This window comes from Falco cherrug, chromosome 2 (genome assembly GCF_023634085.1).
Source record: "Falco cherrug isolate bFalChe1 chromosome 2, bFalChe1.pri, whole genome shotgun sequence".
Classification (NCBI taxonomy): Eukaryota; Metazoa; Chordata; class Aves; order Falconiformes; family Falconidae; genus Falco; species Falco cherrug.
Genome location: NC_073698.1, coordinates 122,434,976 through 122,449,035, shown reverse-complemented (window position 1 = coordinate 122,449,035; position 14,060 = coordinate 122,434,976). Strand labels below are relative to the sequence as shown.

General features: G+C 42.5%; 1 long non-coding RNA gene across 1 annotated transcript; it reads left to right on the top strand.

Annotated features, from left to right (window-relative positions):
* Positions 1 to 46: 46 nt before the first annotated feature.
* LOC129735358 (uncharacterized) lies at positions 47 to 1,625 on the top strand. The gene is made up of 2 exons (XR_008730906.1): positions 47 to 149; positions 1,211 to 1,625. It is a non-coding gene; the product is annotated as an uncharacterized LOC129735358 (long non-coding RNA).
* Positions 1,626 to 14,060: the final 12,435 nt, after the last annotated feature.

Below are 14,060 nucleotides of genomic sequence, written 5' to 3'. Positions count from 1 at the left end.
TGGGTGTCTGTGCGGGCGGGCGCGTCCGGGCTGGCTGGCGCGGGTGGCCGCGGGTCTGGCGCCGCTGCCCGGCCGGTGTGGGTGCCGCGGCTGGGAGCGGCGCGGCAGCCCGGCGCTGGGGGAGGGGCTGCTGTCCTTCCGCCCGTAAGGTATGTCGGCGGGCGGCGTGGGGTGACCCGGTCGGCCGGGTCAGCCGCTGGAGGCTGCGGTGTCCCAGGGGTGAGCCAGGGCTTGTACGGGGCTAGGCGCGGCACTGATTGGAGTCAGGATGCGTTTTCTTGAGCTATCCTGTAACCTGTGCGGAGTTCCTCGCCTGTGTTTTACACCTGCAGTAATGGCTTTCTAGAAAGTGTCTGGTTTGTGGGACCACCAGTTTCGTGCAATGGGAGTATTTCCCATGGATTTGAGAGGGCGTATGCTTACGCTGCCTTTGTTCTTTCTGAAGTTGAAGCACATTTTCTTTCCTGATAAAGTAAGAATTTGGAGTAACAAGGAGAAGGGTTATGTAGAGCCAGATGTTGAAAGGTACTGCCAGCACCAACTTACAGTTTAGAGTTTGATTTCCTTGGTGCTGACTTTAGCACCAGACCCACTAAAATTATTTCTGTTTTCTCAGCTGCCTTGACTTTGCCTGTATAAACAATGGGACAGCACAGCAAACAAACTAGCACAATGACAAAAGACTTTAGCAAGCAAATAAAATGACAATTTTCCTCAAGCAAACATATATGTGACAGTGCAGCTGTTGGTGATGGTACCATGCTGAACCTAGCTATGAAAGTTTTCTTTCAAATCAAACAGCTGATTTACTAATGTTTTATTTTTTTAAATAAGTGTACTATTATTTTCTAATGAGTAATGACACTTACTAAACCTGTCATTTGTTGAGGACCCATATGAGGGTTAGGCTGAGAAAAACAACTGCTACCTCAAAAGCCTAGCCCTGCAAAGTTTGTACTGTGGTATGGGACCGTTTGTTCCTTGGAAACGGTGAGCTTCTGGCATTTCACGACTGGTTTGCACCTGTAGTACCCAAGTGATATTGTATGAATTCACTGTAGGATAGAATAATGACATCCTCAATGTGTATTGTGTTTGTCAACATATTGTAATGCTATCCTGTTATTCGCCTGACACCTTGTGAGGCTGTTGACATCCTGTTACCTGTCTACCTGTCGGCATTCATCCCCTGTGTATTGTGTGTCTGCAGACACCTTGTGAGGCTGTGCACATCCTGTTATCTGTCGGCATCTTAACACCCAAGGAGGAAAGACAGATAGCAAGAGCTGATTGAAAACAGCCAGCTCAGCGTTTTTTGGCAAAAGGTGAAAAGTACACCTTGAGGAAGACCTACGGCCTTCCTCCCAAAGACAACCGCTCACGTCCCAAGGACCCCTGCCCACAATTCTTGGAAGAATTTGCGCAGGCAAAGGACTGATAAGCTAATTAACATACGAAGCGAGAGTAGGTGGGTTTAGGTAATGACTATGTATAGGCGTTAATTGAATAGTCATTGTTTTATGGTATAAATATAAGATAGTTAGTTACTTTAGACATGCACGTTAGGCGGAAGGATCCCCCATGCATCCAGCGGTGCCAATAAAGGATACTTAGTCACTAAGAAATTTTGACTTTGTTCTTTAAATCACAAGAGGAGATCAGTTTCAAGGGTGGCTCTGTGGAAGGCAAGGAGTTTTGTCCCTGATATGGATCAGGGCTTCGCTATCTGTCTTTTTCTTTTTTTTTTTCCCTTTTTTTCCCCCTTTCTTTCATTGTAGGGCAATTTGGAGTGAGGGAGGGGAGGTCTTGTATAAAGTGATAATGTTCACTCGAAGACTTAGTCTATTTGCTCATTTCTGATCTGATTCTACACTTTGGCAGCAGAGGATGCTGTGAAGCCGCTGAAGCTGTGCAAGTAAGAACAGGAGGAAACCTCTGAGCTGGGCTTTTCTCTGCCGTCAGCTGGAGGACAGGATCCCTGATGAGCCAGGAAACCTGAACTGCTGGAGGAGGACTGAGGGAAGGAGTGTGTTATTTGCAGGAGAGGTCAGTGGCTCAGGGACAAGGGCGCTACCATCTTAGAGGCTGTGGTAAGCCTGCTAAATATGGTTGCACTAAGCAGCTCTTCCCAGGGTTCTTTATCTAGGGCTAGCTGTGATAGCTCGGTTTCTTCTTGAATTGTGTCCACCGAATTTACCTAAACATTTTCGTGATAACTACTTACAGTAGTAAAGCTCTCCTTTTTGAGTATGTTTCTTAGACACTACTATAATGGAAAAAATAAATAAATGCTGAGGCCAAAAGACATGTAAAATGCATTCATGCTGATGAGCATTTAATTATTTTTTTTTCTTATTAGGTTGAGTGCAAACTTTGATAGGTAACATCTAGTAATTCAGCTGGATGGTGTAAGAAACTATGGACTAGGGTATTGTTTATTAAGATTTATGTTAAGCCCAATGTAAAGATTAGGCAACAAAAGATAAGATAACCGCCAGGTGTCCAGGATGCCGCTTGTGCATATGAATGAAGGGTCAACACCTCCACTACTTCATGAACACGAAAGTAAAAAAAAAAGGTATAAAAAGGGACTGTTTGAACTGCTCAGGACAGCAGTTGGCGGAGCGCAGACTCCCCTGTCGTCCAGCGCTGTTTTTGCTCATATTCTACTTGCTATAATTAATAAAAATTTTAATTGGATTATGATCTATTGTGGTCTCAATTTATAACAATTCTGGTGCCGTGACTCGGATAAGGAACGGTGGGCTTTGGTCCTCCGGGGAGGCGCCCCGCGACATTTCGCGGCCCCGCGACCAACAGCTTACTCCAACCTTACCGACGAACCTAAATTCTAGAATAATGAGCAAAGGAGAAACCGGTAAAATCCCATAAAAATTCTGTGCACGGGAGTCCGGACGAAGACGCAGGACGCGTAAGTATATTGCGAATTTGTTCGCGGGTTTGCCGTTCGGGCGGGATTGGGTTTCCTGGAATATAACGAGTGAGTGTATGTTTGTGGATATTCCAGAAGATGGGGGCGAAGGGCAGCAAGCCTTCGACTCCCATGGGAAGGGTACCCATTGTACCTAAGAATACCCCTCTGGCATATATCTTAGACAATTGGAGATATTTCCCTGGAACTCTAGGGAAAGATAAGCAGAAGATGATAGAATATTGTACTAAGATATGGGGAGGGAAGAAAATTTCTAAAAATGTCTTTTGGCCAGTCTATGGGTCAGAAGAAGATTGGGTAAGACAGCAATTAAACCTCTGGGTTAATAATAAAAAACCCCTTAACCCGGAGGAGAGTCGATATGCGGAAGTGTGGCTAGAAAGAACGGGAGCTAGACTTTACCCACTGAATGAAATAAAAACTAAACAAAAGAAAAAGCAGGAAGAGTTGGACGAAACCCTTCTAACCCCCCGTCCTTACATTCCTCCTCCTGCTCCCGCAGAGGTCCCCAGAGCGCCCACTCCCCCACCAGAGTCGGAACAAGGGTCTCCCCCTCTTCCTAGACGCATAACTAGAAGTCAGAAAGGGGCAGCTCAGATGTACCCCCTAAGGGAAATACCCATGGGGGGACCTCAACCTGTGATCGGATATATTTCCGTACCCCTAAACTCGGCTGACCTACGAGATTTTAAAAGAATTGAGATGGGAAACTTAATTGAGGGCCCACTCGGAGTGGCAGAAAGATTAAATCAATTTTTTTGGACCAAACCTTTATACTTGGGATGAGATGTAATCTATCCTTGGTCAATTATTTACTACCGAGGAAAGAGATATGATGACGAGCAGGAATGAGACTGTGGGATGCTCAGCATGGCTAGGAACCCCAAGCAGATATTAAATGGCCACTCCAAAGACCTAATTGGGATAATCAGGATCCAGTGCATAGAACTCATATGCAGTACCTGAGAACTATAGTAATTCAGGGGATTAGGGAAGCAGTACCCCGTGGCCAGAATATCAATAAAGCATTTAATGAAATGCAAAAGAAAGATGAAAGCCCTACTGAGTGGCTGGAACGACTGAGGGGAAAGCCCTTCAGCTGTACTCTGGGGTAAATCCAGACGACCCTTTAGGGTAAGCGCTCCTAAAAACTCAGTTTGTGGCAAATAGGAGAGTCAGGGGCTCTATATCTTAGGGGACCGGAGTCATCATGAGCCCTTGATAAAATTAAAAATAGGTCCCCATAAACAAGAGTTCACCTTTTTAGTAGACACTGGGGCTGAAAAATCAACTATTAAGCAAATACCTGAGGGATGTAAAGTTTCCCCTGAAAAAGTACAAGTAATTGGGGCAAAAGGAGAACCCTTTAAAGTAAGCAAAATCAAAAATGTGGTATTCGAAACTGAAAATAAATTTGGAATGGGTGAACTCTTGCTCGTCCCTGAAGCAGAATTTAATCTGTTAGGACGAGATTTAATTGTTGAATTGCAATTAGAAATTAAAATAAAAAATCAAGAGCTAACAGTGATATGGAGAAATAGTGTGAAATGGCGACAATGGACATCGATTGTGATTGTATATGTCTGCTCAAGGAATGTGGGTATGGTGACTGGTCATGGGTGCGATGTCTGGTCACATAGGCACACAGCTCTGAGGAGACAACTACAGTTTTGAGGAGACGCCTGCCCCTCTTTCTCTAACAAAGGGGCTGTTTAAAAGAGAATGAGAAAAGGATGAGAGATATTCCAATGCTATCTAGAGGGAGGGAGTGCTAAGTCTCCTTGCTGAAGAAGATCGGATGGTCACAAGGACATGAATCACCTACAAACCTGCAAGACCACCACATTCCAGGCAAAGGACTGATAAGCTAATTAACATACAAAAAAAAGAGGAAGCTAAAAACTTCCTTTAGGTTGTTTTAAGAATTGGGGAGTTCCTGGAATGTAACAACTGAAATAGCGCTCTGTGTCTTGTTTGTTCTATGTGTTGTCTTGTTATATGTTCAAAACTCGGAGTTATGAAATGTATGTTGAAAAATATTAACATTCTGGTAATTCGTGGCAAATAGCGGAAAACTTAACACTCTGCTTAAGACCAGGAAAAATTGGTTTTTGTTTATTGTTTGGTTTTTGACAATTGTTCATTGAAATGCATACTTTGTGAACTGTTAGTGTTCCTAAGAGTTTGTACATAAGTGCACGGTACCGTATAACATACTGCTTGTGTGACTGCGGGCTGCCCGGAGAGTGTGAATGGTGTGATTGAGATGCGCATTTTGATTTTCCGTGTATAGCTTAATTATTTTGACTGAGTGTGAGTGCAAGAGTGCTTGAGACAGGCGTTTGAGTGCAAAACGAGTAAGAAGCTCTATCCGCGTTTCTGACCTTGGGTGGCTAAGGCGGCCGAAAAAAAAAAAAAAAAAAAAAAGAAAAAAAACCCAAAGTAATTAAAATTGCAAAATGGGAAATGGAAGGAGTAAGCCCTGTGAAAAATCGCCCTTGGGTTGTATATTAAAACATTGGAGTGATATTTTAGGACATGGTGGTACCGAAAATAGAAGGAAATTGGTTAAATATTGTAATCAGTGGTGGCCTTTGTATAAATTGGGGAGTGATGCGAAATGGCCTCAGGAGGGAGGAACGTTAGATTATAACACTCTCCTGCAATTAATGTTGTTTCTGAGAAGAGAAGGAAAATGGGACGAAGTATCATATGCAGACATGTTCTTCATCCTCCAGGACAAACCTGAGTGGCAAAAGGACTGTGGATTAGTACCCCCTCGGGATCCTATGGTACTAGCACTAGAAAGAGTGTGGGATTAACATCACCTGATCTTTGATTGTGGCTCTAGAAAAGGATAGGAAAAAACTGAGACCTAAACTAGAAAGATATTCTTGTTGAAATTTTTGTGTTAAAAAGTTCAGGTTGCGGTTCCTTCTGTGGAGCAACCAGAATGAAACACGCTGTAAGATATAAAAACTTGTACTGATGTATGTAAAACCTGAGGCGTGTGTGTGTGTGTAAGTGTTGGGGTGAGTTTGTACAAACCCCCGTACCCCCTCGAAGGTGCGACTGAATCATGCTGGGATGCATGGCAGGATGTTTTCTGTTTGCCTGCGAAGGCCTGATATGTAATAACACAGACTTAAAGCAACAAGTAGCAGATTTGCATTCAGGGTAAGAAAGAGTTAAAACAGAAGTGCTGCTGCAGAGGCAGGCTTGTGTAACCTGCAGAGCAGGAAGAGCATCTCCTGCCCGGAACCCTTCTGCTGGGGAGGAGGAGGGGGTTGCTGTTGCTGACGATTGAGCAGAAGGATCTGAATGTCACCCCAATTGCTGCAGCATTTGCAGTACAACAGGACCGTTAACGGCCCCTCTAGGGCAGGGAATGGGTATGAGGTGGAATTTCAGTGAATACAAAACCAACTTAAACTTCAGTAAAAAATAAATAAATAAATAAATAAATAAATTTGTTACAGTTGTGGGAGCTGCTGGCCACCAGGAAAACATCCTGAAACCTTTAAAGTACAAAGTAAAAAAAAAAAAAAAAACCAAAAAAACCAAATAAGAACGCCAAATTCACTAAAATCTTTGTTGGCATGAGATTTATTAGAACATCTAGACGTTTAAAGAAGGGGAAATGAAATTAAAAGTTAAATACGATCAAGTAATTGAAATATTGAGCTTATCTTTAATTCAACAGAAAAGAGGAAAAGAGGACCTCCCTGAAGTAAAAGAAATTTTTAACCAGGTGTATCTGAAAATAAATTCCAGGAAAGGTGAAAAATGCTTTACCTGTTACAGTAAAAATGATAAGGGGGAGGCTTGCCCAGTTCAGATAAAAACAATATCCCTTGGTCAGCAAGGCTGTGGGGATATTGGCAGAAAAAGTGAAGTGAAATAAAATACACTCTGTAGTAGTTCTACTAATGTAAATCTGTGTGTTTTGCCATGACAGTGACTTGTTATGGGATGTGCAGATGAAACTGCATTGACAATGAAGTACAAGGAATAAGGTTGGTCAGGTGCCTCCTACCATAGTCAAGGGCAAGACTGGGTTGGCCTCGGTGTTTGCCACCAAGAAGAATCTTGAGCTCCGCTGCTGGCTGCAACCCAGTAGGCGTTGAGCGGTGGGAACATATGCCATGCCAGACCTTGATGTGAGGAATGGCCCCCTCTGTTATAAGAGGGTCATCCAGGAAGGAAGAACATAAGGTGGCCCATAGAGGCACTGATTTGGAAATTGGAAACTGCCTGGCCGACCATGAGGCCAGACGAGTAACAGAGGAGGTAGGAAAGGAGGAATTATCCTTAATACCAAACGATAAAATCCAAACTGTAAGTACAGATCAAGAGCCAAACTATTCTAAAGAAAACTTAAAGGTAATTCAGGACATGAATTATAAAATAAAATTAAGTAAATGGACTTATTTAAGGGATGGTTGTATAGTGGTACCATCCAATTTAATATGGACCACAGCCCTATTATTAATAAGACGCATTGGGGAGCTGATACTTTATATAAAAGTCTAAATCAGAAATTGATAGGGCGAAACTTGTATACTGTAATAAAACAGGTGACTCAGCAATGTGAAATGTGTTTACACAATAATCCCAATACAGCAAATAAAATAAAACTAGGGAACATTAGCAGAGGGAATGTTCTAGGGCAACATTGGCAGATCGATTTCTCGGAACTTCCTTGAAAAGGGGGGTATCGATATTTGTTGGTACTAGCAGATACCTTTTCAGGTTAGCCAGAAGCCTTCCCGTGCAGAACTGCTAAAGCCCGGGAAGTGACCAAAATACTACTCCAAGAGATAATACCTAGGTTTGGAGTCCCAGCAGTAATGTCGTTGGATAGAGGACCACATTTTGTGTCCAGAATAGTACAACAGATCAGCCACCATCTAGGAATAGATTGGCAATTACATACCCCATACCGACCACAATCGAGTGGCCAGGTGGAAAAGATGAATCATCTAATCAAACAACAGATTGTCAAGTTAGACCAAGAAACAAATCTAACTTGGCCCCAGTCTTTGCCATTAGCTCTTACATGAATTCGAACTAGACCAGAGCAAAAGAGGGGCTTAGCCCATTTGAAATTTTATATGGACGACCCTATGGGGTACAAAAGGGGATGTCTTCACAGGTTGGTGAAGAAACAATGACTTCCTATATGGTGGCACTAAACAAACAATTAATAAGAATTGAGAAGCATGTGATGGGAACACGCAGTAGGTGTCTGGATGGACCTGTTCACGATATACAACCAGGAGACTATGTATACATTAAGTGTTTTGCAGTTAAAACCCTGGAAGCACAGTGGACCGGACCTTTTCAAGTCCTACTCACCACCTACACTGCAATCAAGGTTGAGGGGCAGAATTCTTGGATTCACCATACCCGGATTAAGAAAGCCCCTGCAACTTCGTGGAAAGTAACCCCAGATAAAAAAGAACTGAAACTCAAATTTACTCGGACAAATGGGAACAATGTGGGTGGCAATTAAAGCTGCAAAGTGGGAAGCCTATGTAAACAGGCAGAAAGCCCGAAGCAGCCGTTCTCCTGAAGAATTCCCTTCCTGCCGAGAAGATGGTACACCCCGTGGCTCGAAGCAACCTAGTCGACGGGCAAGGCAGAGGAGGAACAAACTGTGGAGAAAAGAACCAGAACAATGGGACACTAAAGCAACAATGGCCGAACTTCCCCAGGACTGGAGTAGTCCAGGACACCATGTCTGAACTCCGGAAAAGGTTAGATCAACGTAAGAAAGATCGTGAGGCGGGCAGGTCATGGTATGAAAACTGGTTTAATATCTCACCTTGGCTAACCACTTTGTTGTCTGCTTTAGCAGGACCACTTATTATGTTGATTCTGGGACTTATATTTGGGCCTTGTATATTACGCTACACTTTATTAGAGAATGGTTTGACATAGCTAAATTGCTTATTTTAACTACGAGGTCTAGGGCAAAATATAAGAGTGTATCTATTAATGAGGATGAAGATTGTTGTGAATGCGTTATGCCACGTGAGAACTATGCCTATTGTAATTGTGAGGTATTACCTTGTGAGTGTTATGATAAATGTTGGGATTGTGGAAAAAGGTTTGTTTGCAGTGCCGAGAATGAAAGCAGCGTCTAATAAACAATAATGGATAAAAAGAAAAAAAAAAAAAAGGGGGGATTGTAAGAAACTATGGACTAGGGTATTGTTTATTAAGATTTATGTTAAGCCCAATGTAAAGATTAGGCAACAAAAGATAAGATAACCGCCAGGTGTCCAGGATGCCGCTTGTGAAAGATAAGATAACCGCCAGGTGTCCAGGATGCCACTTGTGCATATGAATGAAGGGTCAACACCTCCACTACTTCATGAACACAGAAGTAAAAAAAAAAGGTATAAAAAGGGACTGTTTGAACTGCTCAGGACAGCAGTTGGCGGAGCGCAGACTCCCCTGTCGTCCAGCGCTGGTTTTGCTCATATTCTACTTGCTATAATTAATAAAAATTTTAATTGGATTATGATCTATTGTGGTCTCAATTTATAACAATGGGGTGTCCAACCCCAGGGCTTCACCATGCCCAGCCTGGATGAAGTTGTGCAGGGCTTTGCTTGTTTGGCTGCATTTGGAAAACCTCATCCCTGGTTGTGCCTGGGCTCCTACCTCAGCACTCCACGACCTCCACCGGGAAGAATTTTATCTTGTATCTAGTAAGAATTTCCTTTGCTGCAACCACATTGTCAGGTCAGCATCTTGCTCTTGCTGCTGAATCTTAGAGGCACGACTGCTTTACAGACTAGGATTTCTCCAGCTGGACACTGAAGCATGGTTAGGCTGCAGTCCCTCGTGGCGGTGAGGAGGAGTGAGTGTAAAACGCTCCTACTATTTCTGTGCTGAATCCCTCACAATAACTCCTTGCAAGGGCTTCTTCTCTAACAACACTTCAAGGTTGAAACTTCAGCCAAATGCCATATACTTTCCCTTTGCAGCAGTGGGGAAGGTGCAGTTAGCAGACAGGACTTCAAAAATGGCACCTTGCACAGGGAGAGATTTTTGTAGCCCTGTTTATGCGTGTACAACCAAATTCTGCTGGCCAGTAAAAATACCATTATAGAGAGTAACTCAAGCTTCCTTTTCAGTATTTGAACTGAATGTGGTGCCTTACCACATTATTTCAGCTTACCTCTCTTTACAGTACTGAGAATAGGAGCACATACTGATGATGCACATACTGATGTTGAGATATGCTCAACAACTCAACAGTGATAAGAGGCAATAAAATGACAGCTTACATTTTGATCTGCAATTTCAGTGCATAGTGTTGGTAAGAAGGGTGGGGGCTTTCAGCTTGTGTGTGTGCTGTTGCATTTCTGTGCTCTTCTGCTTCGTTGGAAGTGCAAAAGGAAGAGGAAAAAAGGCACTCAGAGCTCAAAGCCAAAATGAAAACCTGGAACTGATTCTTGCATTTCCTTGAACAAGAATTGAATATGAGGACACGTACCTTACCCTTTTTTAGTGGGCTAGGAGAAGTTCCAAGCTCTTGACTTGCTTTGAAATCTCCATGTCAATTTTTAAATTCTGACTGAACATTTACATGATGGGATGATTTTGAATATCGTATCACTTTGATATGGAGAAATAGTGTGAAATGGGGACAATGGACATTGATCGTGATTGTATGTCTGCTCAAGAAATGTGGGTATGGTGACTGGTCATGGGTGTGGTGTATGGTCACATAGTCACACAGCTTTGAGGAGACACCTACCCTTCTTCCTCTGACAAAGGGGCTATTTAAAAAAGAATGAGAAAAGGATGAGAGATATTCCAATGCTATCTAGAGGGAGTGAGTGCTAAGTCTCCTTGCTGGAGAAGACCGCTCCTTGCTGGAGACGGAAGGAGATGATCGGATGGTTACAAGAACATGAATCGCCTACAAACCTGCAAGACCACCACATTCCAGGCAAAGGACTGATAAGCTAATTAACATAGGAAGCGAGAGTAAGCGGGTTTAGGTAACGAATATGTATAGGCGTTAATTGAATATTCATTTGTTACGCTTGTGGAGGAGCGATCCCCCGTGCATCTAAGCGCAATAAACATACCTACTTTATAACTTTCGAGTTATAGAGTCTAATTCTGCACGTCAACTTAGTGGTTCATCCATTTTCATACCTGTATGTGTTGTAGTAGTGAGGGTCTTGCGGTGAGTTTTGTTTTCAATGAGACTGAAGCCATTTAGATTTGCCTTGTAGCCAAAACCTCTACTCATGCAAATGAGTATGGTTCTAGAGAAGGGTGGAGCACTACAGTGATTTCAAGAAGATTGGAGGAACTGGACTCCTATCTACAGTTTTTTGTAAGGACCTCCAATGAAGAAAATAATATTGCTAATTTTCTTTCTTTTTTTGTTGTTGTTTTACCTGTACTTTGAAAAGAGCTCTGAAACTTCTCTGCTGCTTGTATTTAGATGCCGTCTACCTTGTTTTTCTTTTTTTATCTTAATGAGAATTTATGCACAAAGAGGGTATCAACAAATGAACAAGAGACACTGCATATTCTGAGGTCTGGTTCAGACTGAGACAGGCACAATGCTTTCACAGAGGCTGTTTGATACTTTTGTTTTGAGCACTTAATGCAGAAAATTGGAAGAAAAAAATTCCTTGAGAACAGGCAAATTTCCCATCAAGTTGGCACTTACGTTACTTCTAAAGTTAAAAGAGCCAATCTCATCCAGTTTATCACACAAAGCCTTGATTGTGACTTCAGAGTGATGCTGAGGGCTTGCAAAGTTGGACAAGTAGTCTTGTTTATCAGAGGTGGCTCACAGGTTTTGCTTGACAGTATAAGTTGAATTAAGTTAGTATTTCAGTATGTGTCAGAGAGAAGTAAAAGCTTTGAGGACTGAGCTGAAACAGTAGGTGATGAGAAGGTTCTAAGAGAAACATGAAAACTGAGTAATTTGTCTGGGTATCTCAGTAATTTGTCTGGATGGCAGGTTCATAGGAACTCCATTTTTCCTTTTTTTTTTTTTTTTTTTTTTTTTAATGCAGGATTGATTGTCCTGGGTGTATGAAGGAGGGAAAGGGTAACTACAGAACAAGAAGCTTCTGTGCTGAAATTGCTTCAGGCTACCTCCTGGAAGGTAAAAGAAGTTGCAAAATGCCTTAGGAAAGCCTTTCTTCCTCTAATGCTTTACCACCTTTACGAAGTTAATAAGAGAACAGGAAAAGTGAAATGTAGCATTGCCCAAGGAGTGAGTCTGCTAGAGAGGCTGGCACTAACAATCAGGCCCCAGAATGTGCTGCATGCAGCCTCCTCTGGAAATGCACTGGTATTCCAGGTCAGGTATACAGTCTTCCCTGTGATGAGAAGTATGTCTGTGGTTTCCCTGCTTCCTCTGTGCTCTTCCTTCATCTCTGCCTTCAGATTTGCTATTACATTACACAGTCTTCATAGAATGTCAGGAATTTTCCAAAACCATAGCTGTTGCATATGTGGCTTTGTCAGGGCTAAAAAACCAAACTATGATGTCTTTCCTTGGAAGCCTGGGAGAGGAGAACGGGCAGAAGTGATCTGTTGAAGTGGATTCCCTATTTTCTTGTACTGAGATCCAGGTCAAATGTGCTACTCCCCTGCCCTAGTGTCATAACTCTCTTTTCTTGTAGCCACTGTAGCTGTTTATACAGACTAAATGTAGTGTTTGCTGTTACGAAAGTCCATCCAGAAGACAAACTACACACCCTTCTGTCTTCCCTGGAAAAATCAGTATGTTGTTTATGATTAAGTTAAAGGAGCAGCTGAGTTAGCTTACAAGTCTTAAGAGACTTGTTTCTGCAGCTGTTTTTGAGTAACAGATTACACTGTGATAGCATGGTTGAAACTACTGACTGGGCAGCTCTACAGAGCTCCAGAGACTTAGTCTTTGAAATGCTCCTGCATAACTACAGAACTGAACTTTGAACTTGCAGATCTAAAATCACAAGCTTATGGTCCTTTAAGTTCAGTAATGCCCATCAAGAAGCCTTGATTCTAAGGGTGTCAGAAAGCACTGCCCATGTTATCATGTGTAAAATAAGATCTTTCCCTCTCTTGCAAGAGGGAGATGCTAAATGTTTTTGCTGTGGTAGCTGCAGCAACTCAGATTAAAAGACCTGCAGTGCTGTCTTAATATCTTGTGTGTCCATAACCTTTCCTGGTGTAAGACATGATGGCAGGATGAAAGCTATGTCATTAGGTCCTAGTTCATCTTTATTCAACTGGACTAAATCACACTCACACCAGTACCTGTGTAATTGTTTACATCTGTTTTGTACAGCTTGCTGCAGATTTCAACATTTTTTTAAATTGGAGTACGTCACAATCTGCACTTGATCGGACTTCTGTAAGGCATGTATAAGTTAACATCCCATAGTATTCAGCAGGTTTTTTAATACTTACAGTTATTAAAATACAAATCTTACAGAAGAAGTGGCTGTACCAGTGCCACCACCCAAAACAACATTAGCAGGAAGACTAGTGGCAGGGAGGGTTGTGATGCATACGTGGAGAATCAGCAGAGAGCTTTAGAACAGGAAAGCAGTTTCCATGGAAAAAGGAGCTGTGCTCACCCTCGCTGACAAGGAGGATGACCAGTGTAAGAATCAGGGACAGTACACAAGAGGAATGTTGGGAGTAATTTAGAAGCTGGCAGTTTGGGACTCATGATGGTTCCTGGCTGTGGCATTTTTAACCTGGTGCTGGGGGACTGGTTTGCCATCTGGTGGAACTGTAGGCTTAATGCACCTTCTTAATCTTACCCTTACTGCAGGGATGTCAGGCAAGAGTTTCATGAAAAAGAAGATAAACTGGTTTTCCTGCATTGCTTCCAGAAAACTGATAGTAAGGCCTGCTTACTATATTAAGTGCTATCAAGTAAGAGATACTTTTTCCTCATCCTGTTAGTTCATGGAAGGTATAATTCAGGTTTTGCAGTAGCCGTTATTCAGTGACAAGATCTAACTATCAGACCTGATTTTCTCCATTGGTTTAAACCAAAAGTAGTCATTCTTCTTCTACAGGGTGGATACAAAATGCAGAACAGGGTTAGGGTGTAAGGAGA